The sequence below is a fragment of the Patagioenas fasciata genome, chromosome 14 (assembly GCF_037038585.1).
Source record: "Patagioenas fasciata isolate bPatFas1 chromosome 14, bPatFas1.hap1, whole genome shotgun sequence".
NCBI lineage: Eukaryota > Metazoa > Chordata > Aves > Columbiformes > Columbidae > Patagioenas > Patagioenas fasciata.
In genome coordinates this window covers 10,152,697-10,166,327 of record NC_092533.1, presented here as the reverse complement: position 1 = coordinate 10,166,327, position 13,631 = coordinate 10,152,697, and the positions used below count along the sequence as shown (strand labels likewise).

The window sequence follows — 13,631 nt, the reverse complement described above, 5'->3', positions numbered from 1 at the left end:
TTCTTTCTCCTGCCCCAAATATTTACATGTGGAAATGTTAAGTAGTAGATTTATTTTCCTTGCCTTATTTGCTTGGTTGGAAACACATTTCTTTATATGTTGATTTTTTTTGTTTTGTTCATGTTGGAGTACAAAAAAAGGATGCAGAACAGTTGTATATGGGTGGGGGATTTGTACCAGTTAGACTTGAAGAACATAATCTCCAGTATGGTATGACGGAAAGAAGGTGTGAAACCCTGGATCCAGAGACATCAGTACCAATACTTCCTTTAGTTTTCTTTATTAGATATGAGTAATAGAATAATTCATACTCTTCCAAGAGCAAACACTGATTTCTCCAAAATAAATCACTTCTTTGTGATCTTTTTTCAAACTGTAAGCCATGTTACTCTATTTTAGTGCTCAACCACATCAGCAACAATTGCATTTATGTTTTGAGAAACCTTCATCACAGCTTTGGCGCTGAGTTTACTTGGGTTTCCATGAGTTCCAAGGCAGCTGTGCAGCCAGGAGCTCCCAGCGCTCTGGGCATGTCTCTGTGTACACACACCGACGTACTGTGACAGAGTCATTTCTACTCAACAGATCAATCACCATTGTCACCATCCCTGGAGGGGTTTAAAACATGAGGGTCTTAGGGACATGGTTTAGTGCCAGAGTTAGGTTATGGTTGGACTCGATGATCTTTAAGGGTCTCTTCCAACCAAAATGATTCTATGGTGGCTGGAGGTGGAGTGATGATGATGAAGGTACAGTGATGCAGCCTCAGACTCTGGTACCCACCAGCTTCCGATGCTCTACCATGGCAAGTCACCCCTCAGGTCTGCAGGATGACTATCTGCTGAGAAATACAGCTGCCAACGAGCCCCACCTGGTCTTTACTTCGCACTTGGAGATGACACATGTGGATGGACATCTCCAGCAGCCCTTGATGCGAACTCCTCACCCTGCCACCCCAGCGATGATGATGCATTTGCATAAGAAGCAACTGGGTGAGTAATACCTGCCGCTGCAGACATCAAAATGCTGCAAGTATTTTGTGGTAAACCTGTTGCTGCTCAGGGCAGGGAGGGTGCACTTTGCCCTGAAGGATGAAAGCCTTTGTGGCAACGGCTGTGCTTTGAAAGCGACTGAGCCCAATCATCTGCACAAGCAACTGTTTTATTATCAGAATAACTGATCTCCTGAAGCACTTAACACCACTACCTGCACCAAGTGGAGTCAGTGCACGCTGCGGCCTTTTGCTAGTGCTTCTGAGTATCTTAGCCTTGCTCCAGCAGCAATATACTACTGTTAGTTACAATAAAATGGTGCATTTAAGGGATTCACCTGTTTATGTTGCTTGTTCAAGTGGGCTCAGGGCAGTACACAATGCAGATAACCACCAGGTATCTACATGACCTGAAATGGCTAGAAATTCCCTAGTTCCGAAGCTACAGGTGTGCAGTGACGCAGACCTGTGGTTGTCATCACAGAACTGAGTCTAAGAAGAAACTAGATTAGCACCTTGCATATCTGTTTGTAGATAAGATCGCTGTTCGAGATACAGCTGATGGACAGACCGTGAACCTGGGTATTGGGTTGTTGCCGACTTTGGTCTTGGCCACTTAAATCACTGGAGAAAAACTCCCTGTGCTTCTGTTTTCTTATGTGCAGATAAGGACACTGGTCCCTGGGTTAAAAGTGTTATTAAGGAGCCACATTAAGATTATAATTATTGTTTTATAGGCTGGACAGAGTGCAGAAGCTGGCAGCGCTGTCGCTTGGTTTCTTTAAGGAGTGCGTGCATTTGAAAAAGGAAGAAACAACCGTCCGGAAGGTTTTCTCATATATAGGCTGAGGAAACATTATCTGTGAAACAGCCAGCAGTTTTTATTTACTGTGAAAATTTGAATCTTGCTCTCAATTTCCGATCAAGATAAAATGCAGGCATTTGGTTAAAATGGTAACTTAATGCTCCAAAGGTTTAATTACCACCACTCTATAATCAGAATCAACACAGAGCGCAGTTTGCAGCTCCTGACAAAGCAGTCAATGAAAAGCAAATATATCGCATGCACTCTAGAGTTTGTCCTTCCTATAGCTGAACATGCAAATCTGCTACTGCTAACAGTTTTCAAACCTCAGGCTCTCCTTTAGGTATTATCAAGCTATACATCTCCTTATTTACTACATTTAAACTTTATGTATAATTTCTATATAGGTGTGTGTGGTACTGAATTAAGGGAGTTAACAGTGCTGGAAACTACATTTCCAATTTTTTTCTGTATCAGCAGGAAGTACAGGTCTGAACTAGTCATAATAGGGGTGATTATTGAAACTTTGTAAGGGCCTTGGTTGATAAAAGTGTCAAGAAGGCAGATACGTTTTCTGGACCATGGCTGATGTGATCTCTGGCGTGGGTCTCTCCTCCATGGGATGAATGATTGATGCTCCTCTGTTGCAGTTCCTTCTTCTTTTCTTCTATTTTCCTGTTTCTGCAGGAGTTGCAGTAGCAACCACAGATGCTGCTCTCAAAAAAAACCCCTTTGCTACAGTTTCAGTTCTCTCTAAGCAAGGGTTAATTTTTTTCATCATCACCAGCCCCTGTAAAAAGCAGCACATTTTGTATCCTGCCCCTATTGACTTGTGGAAATAAGAGATACCTTATTAACAATCCTTCTCCAAACAAAGTGTTGGCCTGGTTAGTGCCAGCACTTTCCATCCAGCACTAGTATTTGTTTTTCCATGCTCATAATCTTATAAATTGAATCAAGTCTGATAGAAGTGGCTTCCTGAATATTGCGTAACAGTTTGTGTCTGTCCGGATGGAAGACAAATAAACCTGACCTTGAACTTGGAAAGTTTCCTCCCAGCAGGTAGAAGCTTTACAAAGTGTGTGCTGAGCTGGGAAATGCCAGAGGGGGCTCTGGGTCTCCTTGCTGCCCTAGGACAGCAGCAAGGATACCCTGGCAGCCACCCTCTCCCCAAAAAAAAGCTTTGGAAAATGCTCTGGATCCTCCTCTGGGGACCGGAGAATCCCCGGAAAGAGCTGCAGCAGGAAGACAGCAGCACATTCTTGTTCCAAAAAGGAGACAGAGAAGAAATCCTGTCCATATCTGGCATAGTTTAGCCTCCAGGGATTAATTAAAGGCTTTTTCAGTTTTTCTTTTAAACCTCACAATATCCATCTTCGCCTCACTGAATAGGGAAAAGGAAGAGGCATTTTCTCTTGCGGATCACCAGGCTGCTTCAATTTTCAGTTTTACATTACAATAATATTTTTTCCTAAGGGAATACCACAGGAAGGACAAACTTTGGCTTCTCACTATTGCAGCATTACCTTATTAATAAGAGCTGGAAATCTGTGCTGAGGGTGAAATAAATATTCTCTGAACTTATCAGTCCCCCTTTGTCCTTGGTGCTTCTGTCCCCTCCTCCTGACCCACAGGTGAGGCAGCTGAAGGTGTCAGCAGAGATCCAGCATGAGACAGGGGACTGGGAGCCTGTGTGTGGTGATGCTGCAGGAGCTGGGAGGTGTCCTCCACCCTCCGATGGGAATGGAGCTCTGGGGCAGCAAAATCTATTTTTCCATGTCTCAGGCTTGTGGTGATGGGTGCAATGGGAGAGGAGGAGCCACCTGGCTGTCATTGCTCCATGTGAGACATATGGGGTCTTTCATGAAGCTTTCCAAGTGCCAGAAAAGCAAAGAACTTGGGAACCTCTGGTTTTTGGGCAGCATCCTGAAGCAGACCACAGCTCCTGGCTCAGCCTGTCCTGTCCGTGGGGTCCTGCAGACCCTCTGCTGTGTCCTGGCTCTAGCGTTTGTCTTCTGACCCCATTATCTATTCCAGTTTGGATTTCAACTGCTTAGACTTGATTATTTTAAACCCCCTCTATCTGATTATCATCAGCCCAGCCAGGCCAGATATGAAGCTTCCTGGGAGGTGGGGGGGAATCCCCAGTAGCACCACAGAAGGATAATTTGCTTCTCGTTTATGCTTCTGATGGGGGCTGCTCAGCAGAGAGCAGGGGGGAAGAGATATGGGGACAGTACAAGCCTGGGGGACAGCAGCTCCCTGTGTGCTGCAGCCTTGCAAAGCTGAGAAACTTTGCTACATGATTGATGACCTTGCTGCTGCGGGCTGGCAGGTGCCCACCACCCCCAGGAGGTATTGGTGACGGGCACCACGGCACATGCCAACCCACGGTGGCACGGATGGATGCTTCTGGAAGCAGCATGGTGACACGCCGGCATGGCAGGGTGCAGCAGATCGATGCTAAAGCAGGGCAGCCCTCCGCAGCCTTCCCAGAGCTGCCTTGCTCTTCTTTTCTCTCTTTTTTTAAATTTTTTATTGTTATCCTAAAGCTCTGCTCCTCCTCCCAGCAGGATGAAGAAGCCTCCAGCTGGCCTAGGAAGCTTATCAGCTCTGTCTGGCTGGGTGTTAACTGTTTATTTGCATAAGTACCTGTCCCGGTCATATGCCGCTTGCCTTTGTGACTCACTGTATCTGTTTATTTTTCCCTCCAGCATCCAGGCTCCCTGAGCTATGCCAGGGCAGATGCCACCAGCCCCAGGCACCCTGTGATGCCCCAGCCAGGGTGCACAACCTCACACGTTCCTCCTGCCCTGCGGGACCAGCTTGGAAATTCAATGTGTAACTCACGGGGTCCTGCTTTCTCCTGGCTGTCAAGATAAAATTAAATCCAACCCCCCACCACCACCCTTTGACAGCTTGGCAGCTGTCCCTGTGTCCTGGCTGGGGACAGCAAGGTGTTCCCTGGGACCACAGTCCCAGCTCCTGTTGGAGGGACAGGGGATGCATTTGGGTGGATGGCCGCATGATGGTAACGCAGTTGCTGCTCCCTGCTGTTAGGTGGGCATGAGGTGAGATCCTGAAAGCCTTCTCTGAATTCAGATCTCAACTCCAAAGGCAGAGGCTGCCTAGTTTGCCAGACCAACTCTTCTGGGTTTGCTGTGCTAAAGCATCGCTCCAGCTCTGCTCCAAGTGTTGGTCATGACCATGGAGTCACCTCCTCAGGTGGGAGCTCAGCCGTCTTGTTTCTGCTTGTTAGCTCTGAAAGGTTTTTCCATCCATAATAAGAAAGTCATTTATGTTAAACTTCCGCTGCCAGGTATGATTGATTTGAAGATTATAACCACTATAAAGGGGATATGAGTTGCATATACACCATGTTAAAGTCCTGGTGTGTAGGAATCGTTGCTTTGGTGGTTGTCTGTCATCTGTAGAACTCACCAGAAAATGGTTCTGAGGATGTGGGGCTGCTCAGCAGCCGGGCAGTGCTAGTTAAGAGCAGCTTGTTTTCAAAGTGCAAAGGCAAATTCAAATAAATAGCTGGTGCAACCTCTGTGGAGGGGCTGTCACGCTATTCTAGGAGAGGATGGACTTGATGATTTAACAAGTCTCCACCCTTGAAATAAATATTGTGTGAAGTGTCTCAATAAATCCCATCTTTATCTCTTTTCCTCAAAGGTATTAGCAGCTGATTGTCCTTCTGGCCGCTCTTTAGGTCTCTCTGAGCCGTTGTCACCAGTCCCACGTCCCTCCCTCTCTGCTGGTGGCATCCAGGATAAGTTTGCTACTTGGGAGTATTGCTCAGGCGATAGTGTCCATGTCAGCCCCTCTACAGTTAAAACCAACCCTGTAACCCTCCTCATCATTTTATTTATGACTTTTGGATGAGATAATGGTTTTCCGCTTTGAAAAGAGAGCTCTCCATTCCAACATTTATTTTCTATAAATACCTTGGCATTTATATTGCAACAGGAGACTATTCAGTGACATTATCTGATAAATATCGTGTTATACAGCTGCAATTTACAATACATATATTTTTAACGGTGCTTCTAAGCTAAATTAAATGCTTCTAAAATATGGTACTTACGGAAAACAAATGTCTGTTCTAGCAATTTTGTTTTTCAGGGTACACTATTTTTTTAAAACCAGATACCATCTTTATCCTGTCAGGCAGTAAATTATGCACTTGCACTTTCATAAACTCTCCCCTTGGGAACTTAGTCAATGAAATGGAAATGTCTTTTTCACACCCTCCAACTCCACAGAAATACAGGGAAATGGCCAACTCGGTTATAAACTGAATGTCTAGAGGGAATCCATATAAAATGCGGATTAATGCAGTCTTGATGCATGTATTGTTTAGCATATGTACCATTTGTTCAAATGGCGCATTGAATTGTGACTTAGATCTTTAATGTGTGTGTGTGTGTCTGTCCCCCTTTTTTCTTTTTAATAAGAGAGTAACTGCATGTTCTGTGGTGGGATCTGCAGGTGGGAAGACACCTGCTGGCACCTGGCTCTTAACCTCTCTCCCAAGCCAGGGAGGCTGGAGGAGGAGGAAAGCTCTCCTGGCCTCCTCAGCGGGGTAAAACAGGACTGTTTTTACACCTGGATGGATCCTTCCCTGTGGTGCAGGGTGGGAATGGGCAGGACAAGAGCTTGTAATGGCATGTCCTGCCTTTGGGATGGCCCTTCATGGCGGAGAGAAGAGGTATTTAGGTGGTTGAACTAGATGATCCTTGGACGTCCCTTCCAACTAAAATACGCTAAATCTTCTACATCTGGTATTTTTGTTGTCTGTCACCCAGAACTACAGACTTTGCCCATAGCAGTCACGCTGGAACTTGAGCGGTCTGAGGAGATGTGGTATCCCATCACCACATCGCATGTAGAAAGCTCAAAGTGCCAACAAAAAGGGGGCAAAGGAAGAAAAGTGGGGAAGGGCATTGCGGGGGAGTCTGCTGGGATACCCATGGGTCTGCCTAAACCATGAAGAGCTACAACAGGTCTTCTGTGGCAGGAGCAGCACTGAAGCTGCTCAGCTGACCACCAATGGTCCTTTTTTCCCCAAATCTATCCTTGAGGGCCCTTTGAAAGCCCGGGTTCTTCTGGCCTTGGGACCAGATGAAATGTGTGCTGCATTAGATACGTTTTACAATAGAAATGAACTTGCAGAAAACAGAGAAGCCAACAACAGGATAAAATGGGATATTGAAATTTGTCATGGAAAATTCAGTGCACAAAACCCACAAAAATGTGAGCACCTTTGCACAAAACCACTTATGGATGCATTCTGCAAAGGTAATCCCTTCAGACAGAGAGAGGTTGCCATTTCTCTGAAAGATATTAAAGCAGCTGTTGCTAGAACATAGTGATTTTTGAGCTATCCATCAAGGGATGGACATTTGTAATGCTATTTCTGTTTTTTGTTGTTGTTTACGGTTTATTTTGATACCAAATTTCTAGCTACTGAATGTAATTGAGACTGCAAACAACATCTCACTATCCACTGATCTGCCAAATCAATTTTTTTTTCTCCTGTAAGTATAGTATTTTTCCTTAGCTTCAGAGAGAAAAAGAATTATGCAGAATGAATGCGAAAGAAAAGGGATTAGTTTATATAATGACCATAGCTGCCATCTCTCCCTTGATCTTTCTGTAGTAGTTCATTCTCAAAGATGGGAGTGATTATTATTGTAATTTAGAACAGAGCTTGTTCTTTTTCCTTCTAACACATCTGCTTACTACTCTCCAAATGAACGTGTATCTCAACAAAAACGAACTATCCGGATCATAGCTGGGATATTGGATGACCCAGCCTGGGATATGGATGCAGGGAGATTTTACCCATCTTCCTGTTACCCTCTAGAAATGGCTGTGGACTGCTCTGCTCCTCACAGAACTTAAAGTGGCCTCACTAGCTAACATTACTAAATAGCTTGTTTCTAAGGGTCTTCAAAATGACAGTGAATTTTTATTATATTTGGGGAACACCTGTACTCCCTTGAACCTGTTCTATCTGTGTGTCTGGTGCTAATGTACTACAGTAACCAAATTTGATGCCAACAAGGCCACTGGGTTTTCCCCTTTTCCTCTCCTGTGAGCTCTGTCTGCACTGAGATTTTTCACTGATCTCAAGTCCTGTTGAGAAGTTTTATTAAACCAAAGTGTTGAGAGATAAATTATTTTGTATGCTTCTTCTCTGGAAGGTGTTCTCACAGTTTTATTAAATCAAACAGTTTTGTAACTGTAGCTGTACAGTGAACCCATTCACCCCTAAAAATCAAGATATTCACACCTAGTGACACCAGCACTGAGGCACGGACAGCAGTAGCAGCAGCTCCAGGGCACTTTGGGGTCTCATGTTTAGTGATGGGATTCAATTCTGCAGAACTCGCACAAAGCTCACAGAGACTCCGTACTCCACTTAAAACCATCTGTTAATGCTACGTGCATGCTCATCACCGAAAGGTTGCCTATATTTTTCTTTTAGGTATGCAAAAATTAGCACCAGTGAATGAAGATGAAAGGAAAATGTTTCTGGTTTCTTCCCTGGGGATTGTATTTCTTACTTGTTGCATAACTGCTTATTTTAGCATCAATCAGCCGAGCCTTTGTTGTGTAGACAATTCTGTCCTTTTAGAGGATTTGTGCAGTATTATTTCTTCCAAAATGCCTTTTTTTGGTTTTTATTATTAGATTTATATCTTCTTTTAGCAAGTGCCAACTGACAACACCCTGTCAGAGCTCTTCTTAAGTGTTACATAAATGTCATACTATGTAAACTGAGTATCATATATATCATGCAGCTGACCTTTCTGTAGAACCATCCATCAGGTGTTATCTCTGTGTATTTTATATGTATGTGTTACATATGCGCATTTGTATACAAGTTTAGTTTCAGTGTGCATATATGGTACCCAAAAATCTGCTAAGCGTGTGATTGCTACTGCCCAGGAAAGTACTCAAAATGCAGAAATGTCCGATCTCTTGTTGTCAGTGCAACTTAATCTGCATCCTTTTGTTGAAGCAGAACAAGATTTTAATTGCATGTTCAGATACTATTTTTCTTCTGCATCGCCGTGCTGCACAGAGCATGAGATGGTGAGCGAGTGGCTCAGTGATGCTGGCTTGTTCCTATTGTTCCGTACATGATCCTAGGCCTTAGCTCAGCACATTATTCACATGTCTGACCGCTTTTGGATTTCACAGCATCAGAAAATACAGCTCCGGTGTTGCTCTGCGCAGTTTTCAAAGCAGAACAAGGTACTCATCTTCTAAACAGCAAAAATGCATGGATGTTGTGTCTAGGGATGCTGTGGACCTGTCACGCGTAACCCACTGGCATTGAGGAGCTGATCTGCGTATGTGGATTTTGACACGCTGCGACCTCCTCTGGAAGTGTCCAGAAATCTTGGAGAAGTGGCCAGAAGTGTTGTCAGGCTGTAGCGTGGTGTATCAGACCAGAGCAGGGATGTTGGCAGGTTTCTCTGAAGACAGAATTATTAATTTCCTTATGGCTTTTTCTACGGTACTTTCCACTATGCTGCATCAGTGCTTCCACACCTTCATTAATCCTCCCCAAACACCCATTATGAAGATGGGTCAGGGTGACACATGGATGGGTTAAGGTCAGTTTTGACTTATTCGGGGTACTCCACCTGAGAAGCCTAATGTCTGCTTTTTCGGAGCATTTAACATGATACAGCACTTGATACATGCAAGCGCAGCACCCGCTGCTTCCAGCTGTACGAAGATGGATGTCAGCAATTCAGGCTAAAGGTTTCAAGCTACACACCCGGAACGTGGGCAATACAACCATCAGCATCCTAAAGTTTGGTTTAATTACTTTGTTAGCCTACAGAGCCTTTGGCGAGGGAAGGAGAGAATCCTCTTCTTTGGGAGAGTTTTATCCTGTTGTCACTGTCAGACTGTGCCTATGTCCTGCAGCCCTTGCATCACCCCCTGGGCAGTTTTTGGCTCTGTGGATAAAATGGGGACCTGGCCAAAATCTGTTTCCTTTTTGACTTACAGAGCAGGTCCATGGCATGCAGGTGTCATACGGAAAACAGATTGTGACAATGTTGTTAAGAACTGCATTAGAACATGCATGCACAAGAAAGTCTCCATAAATTGGTACAGAATGCCTCACTTTGGACAGTTCTGATGTTCTGACCAGGTAACACAGTGTTCTTCAAAATATCCCTTACTGCAGCTGGTGCGCAGAGATGGGGTGGGATCCGTAGATGAAGCCCTGGCACTGAAAGTCCCTGGAGCAGTGGGGCCAGTGCCCGCCAAGGTACCGGGGTCTGACTAAAAGTGGCCGCGCTCATGTGTCACGCTGCTTTTGTACCACCAGAAAAGGCCTTTTTTAACTGAGGGGTGGAGTTTTCCATTCCCTGGGGGGCTGTTGAGAGAGCCCCAAGAGCAGCATCTTGAGAGATTTTAGCAGCCAGAGTGAAGGATGTTTTTGCCATGTATTGCAAGCTGCTCTTCTTCAAAGACTAATAACATAACTAATTTGGGTGGGTTTACCTAGAAGACCATAAAAGGCTGCCTTATGCCAAATGTCAAGACCCTATTTCCAGAGTTACAATCCAAAATGCCACAGCAAACCCCAAAACAACACGAGCAATACTCCTCCTCTGTTTTCATCCTTGCAAGAGTCAAAGGGAAAAAAGGAAAAACATCCACCGTGGGCTGCTAAGGGTGAAAGTTGCAGCCTAATTCATTGAAGTTTGGCAAATCATAAGGACCTAGAACAGAGATGTACAGGGGAGCATCTGATTACTTTAGTTGTGGTGGTTCTAGCTGTGGTCTCAATGGGTTTTACCAACTGGCAATTCTGTTTCAGAGCTGACCAGCTTAACGAATTTAAGAGATGATAGAAGTTTGCGATTGAAAGACTGTCTTTAACCTGAATTTTAATCTGCAGCAATAGTTTAAAACAGTGAAAGGCAACTTCTGCAATTTGTTTTACTGTAGGGCCTTCGGGAGTTTGGAAAGATGTAGGTTGTATAGACTGCTCCATTTAATTATTATCATTTTAATTTAAGACCCTGTTTCTATCATCTCGACAGCTGTGCTGTTGCTGTTTTTAATCCTGGGGAAACTCCTGGCAATAGGCAGCCCTGAGCCACAGCGAACCCAAACCATCCATTTGGGGAGCACACGGCAGGGTCACCCCGCGAGGGGCGGGGGTGAGGGAGTCACTCCGCACCCCTCCGCGGAAACTCTGCGAAGTTTGGGGGGGATGATTCCCCCTCCCCCCCGCTCCGGCCGGGGCTTTGCTGCTCCAGCCGCATCTCCAGCCCCGTCGCTGCTCGCCCCTCCGCGGGCGCTCAGCACCTCCAGAGTGGCCGCGGAGCAGCGCGGAGGCACCGCGGCCCTTCTCGGCAATTCCCACGCCGCCGGGCCGCCCCGCGGCCGCGGAACTTTACTACGCGGAAAAGCGGGGGGGGTGCAAAGCGGTTCCACGCCGCGGCCCCCGCCCGCTCCGCGCTGGGCAAGAACCGTCTTTTTGACGCAGGAGAAATGGCAAATTTTAAGTACGTCATTAATATGGCGCCAAAAGGTTTTTTTTTTTTTTAAGTATAAGCATATTTTTTTAAGGTTGCAGCAGTGGCCCCGTGTACGCCTGTGCACAGCGCGGCGAGGGGGAGCGGGGGGGTGCTTCGGGGGGTGGTTGGGGGGGGGGGAAGAGGAGGGAAAGAGTGTGAGCGTGTGCGGGGGGTGCGGGGCCGGCCGGACGCCTCCGGGGCGAGCGGGCTCCGGGCGTGCGGCTCTGGGGCTCCGGGCAGCGCCATGGGGCCCCGGCGGCCGGCGGGGGGGTGAGGAGCGGGGCGGGCGGCGGCGGCGGCACGGCCCGGGATGGGACCGGCGCTGGCCGCACCTGGCCCTGCCGCTGCGCCTGGGGAAGGAAGAAGGCGCAGGAGGAAAAGAAATTGAAGATTTGGGGCGGCCGAGAAGCAAGGGGGAAGGGGGGGGTGTGGAAGCGCCGCCACCATTATCCGTCCCCGCTCCGAAAGTCGCTTCCCCGCCTCCCTGCCGGAGCCCGAGCGGCGGCAGGGCGAGGAGAGCCTGAGGAAGTGCGGGGTAAAAAAAAGAAAGAGAAACAGGCGGGCAGGGCTCGCCCGGCCGCCGCGGAGCGGCCATCTCGGCTGGGAGCGGGGCCGCATCCATGGAGTTACCGGGCGGGCGCTCCTAAGGAGGGCCCGGGCGGCGCGGCCCCGGCAATGACACCGGATTGAGCCGGCGAGGGGGCTCTCCCGGCCGGGGACTGCGGGAGCATCCCCCGCCCCCCGCCTGCTCCCCGCCCGTAACCCGAGAGACAGCCTCAACTCTTGGAGGACACTCTCCTGGCAAAGGTAAAGGCTCGGCGGGGCTGGCGTCGGGAATGGGCTTATTTTGCAGCGGATGGTTATTTTGCAGCTCCCCCTGCTTTGCTTGTATTTATTTAATTTTTTATTATTTTTTTCCCTCCGCCCCCCCCCTCCCGGCTGCGAGGCGGGGGATGTGCAGCATTTCCAGGGGTGGATTGCGCATGTTGGTCACTCTTGTTTTAAAGTGTACGAGGGAGGCAGCGGGAATGTAAACAAGAACTTTTAAAGGGTCGATTCGCAGCTTCGCCTTTTTTTTTTTTTAATTTTCCAAATTAATGACTGCGGCAGAAGCTGCCCCGCGCCCTGCCCGCCTGGGGGAGGGGGCTCGCACCGCGGCTTCTCGGGCCGATGTGCTGCACCGGGGGCTGGGGGGGCTCCGCCGCCGGGCAGCTTTACCGCGGGACCGGGGAGCAGCGGGCCCGCGGGCGCGGACTCTGCGCGGGGATGGCGGTGCCCGGGGGCGTGGCGGCTGCCGGCTCCCGCCTGCCCTCCCTCCCGGCCGCAGCTCCTCGGGGCTTTCCCCGCCGTGGGTCCCCGGGCTGGTGATGCAGGGTGGGGAGGGCTCCATCGCCCGGGCCCGAAAACATCCCCCGTGGCCCTACCGGGTGTCCCGTGGGGCGACTTCCCCCCTTCCCCGGGCTCCCTCCGGTGCCCCGCGCCGCCCCCGCAGCCGCCTCAGCCCCTTCCCCACCTGCTGAGCGCGGCGACCGCTTCGCTTTTAGGATGCGGGACTAGGAGCGCATTTACCTGCCGCCCTGACCCTCACATCCCCCCGCTCCGGCTGTTCGGCTTCTGGGGATGGAAGCAGCGACCTGGAAGTTGGGAAGCACAGCAAAGATGGGGGGATGCTGAATTGTCAAGCTCGGATGCAACTGGGCGGGGGGGGGGAATATGTGTATGTCTCCATACCTGTACATCCTGAGCGCTTTTTGAGTGGGAAGGGAAGGATGGCATTCACAGGGAAAATTCCCGGCTTCTCTCAGCACTCAGTGAAAATTGTTTACTTACGGGTTTGAGCCTAGACCCTCCTACTGCTGGGACATATCTAAGAAAGGGATTTGCTTGGGAAAAATCAAGGATCTCAGCCTTTCTCCCAAGGGTAAGGAGCCAAGCTCTTAGGAATAGTGTTTGACCTTTAAGCATTTATTGGCTACTGAGGTTAAAATAAGCTTGAGATAGAAGTAAAAATAGCTTACAGAAAGGTTAAATCAAAGGTTAAGTTTGTTTTTCCTGGGGAAATTGAGGCTGATGTCCAAAAATGAAGGCTTAGAGCAAAGGATGGAAGGGTACAAATTAGGTCTGTGGGCAGGGAGATGCAATTCATTTAAAGTATTGGTGGCTGCTGATAGTGTTTGGCACCAAGTTCTGAAAGTTGGTGGATAGGTGGTCCTCAGAGTGAGGTAATTTTAAATAAGACCCGGTCTTTGCCTTTCTCTGGATATTGGGTACA

At 48.1% G+C, this 13,631-nt stretch overlaps 1 protein-coding gene and 1 long non-coding RNA gene across 5 annotated transcripts in view; one reads left to right on the top strand and one right to left on the bottom strand.

Annotated features, from left to right (window-relative positions):
* Positions 1–1,940: 1,940 nt before the first annotated feature.
* On the bottom strand, positions 1,941–13,192 carry LOC136107683 (uncharacterized). The gene is made up of 3 exons (XR_010652316.2): positions 13,091–13,192; positions 12,929–12,993; positions 1,941–10,555 (listed from the first exon to the last, which is right to left on the bottom strand). It is a non-coding gene; the product is annotated as an uncharacterized lncRNA (long non-coding RNA).
* The window catches only part of JADE2 (jade family PHD finger 2), a 78,769-nt gene continuing 76,221 nt past the window's right edge, over positions 11,084–13,631 (top strand). For 3 of the 4 annotated variants that reach the window (XM_071814752.1, XM_065848905.2, XM_065848904.2), the window contains exon 1: positions 11,639–12,166. The gene's annotated coding sequence lies outside the window, so the exon portion shown is untranslated. Of the gene's footprint in view, positions 11,348–11,638; positions 12,167–13,631 lie in introns of those variants that run through there. The other variant, XM_071814751.1, reaches the window with a different exon arrangement.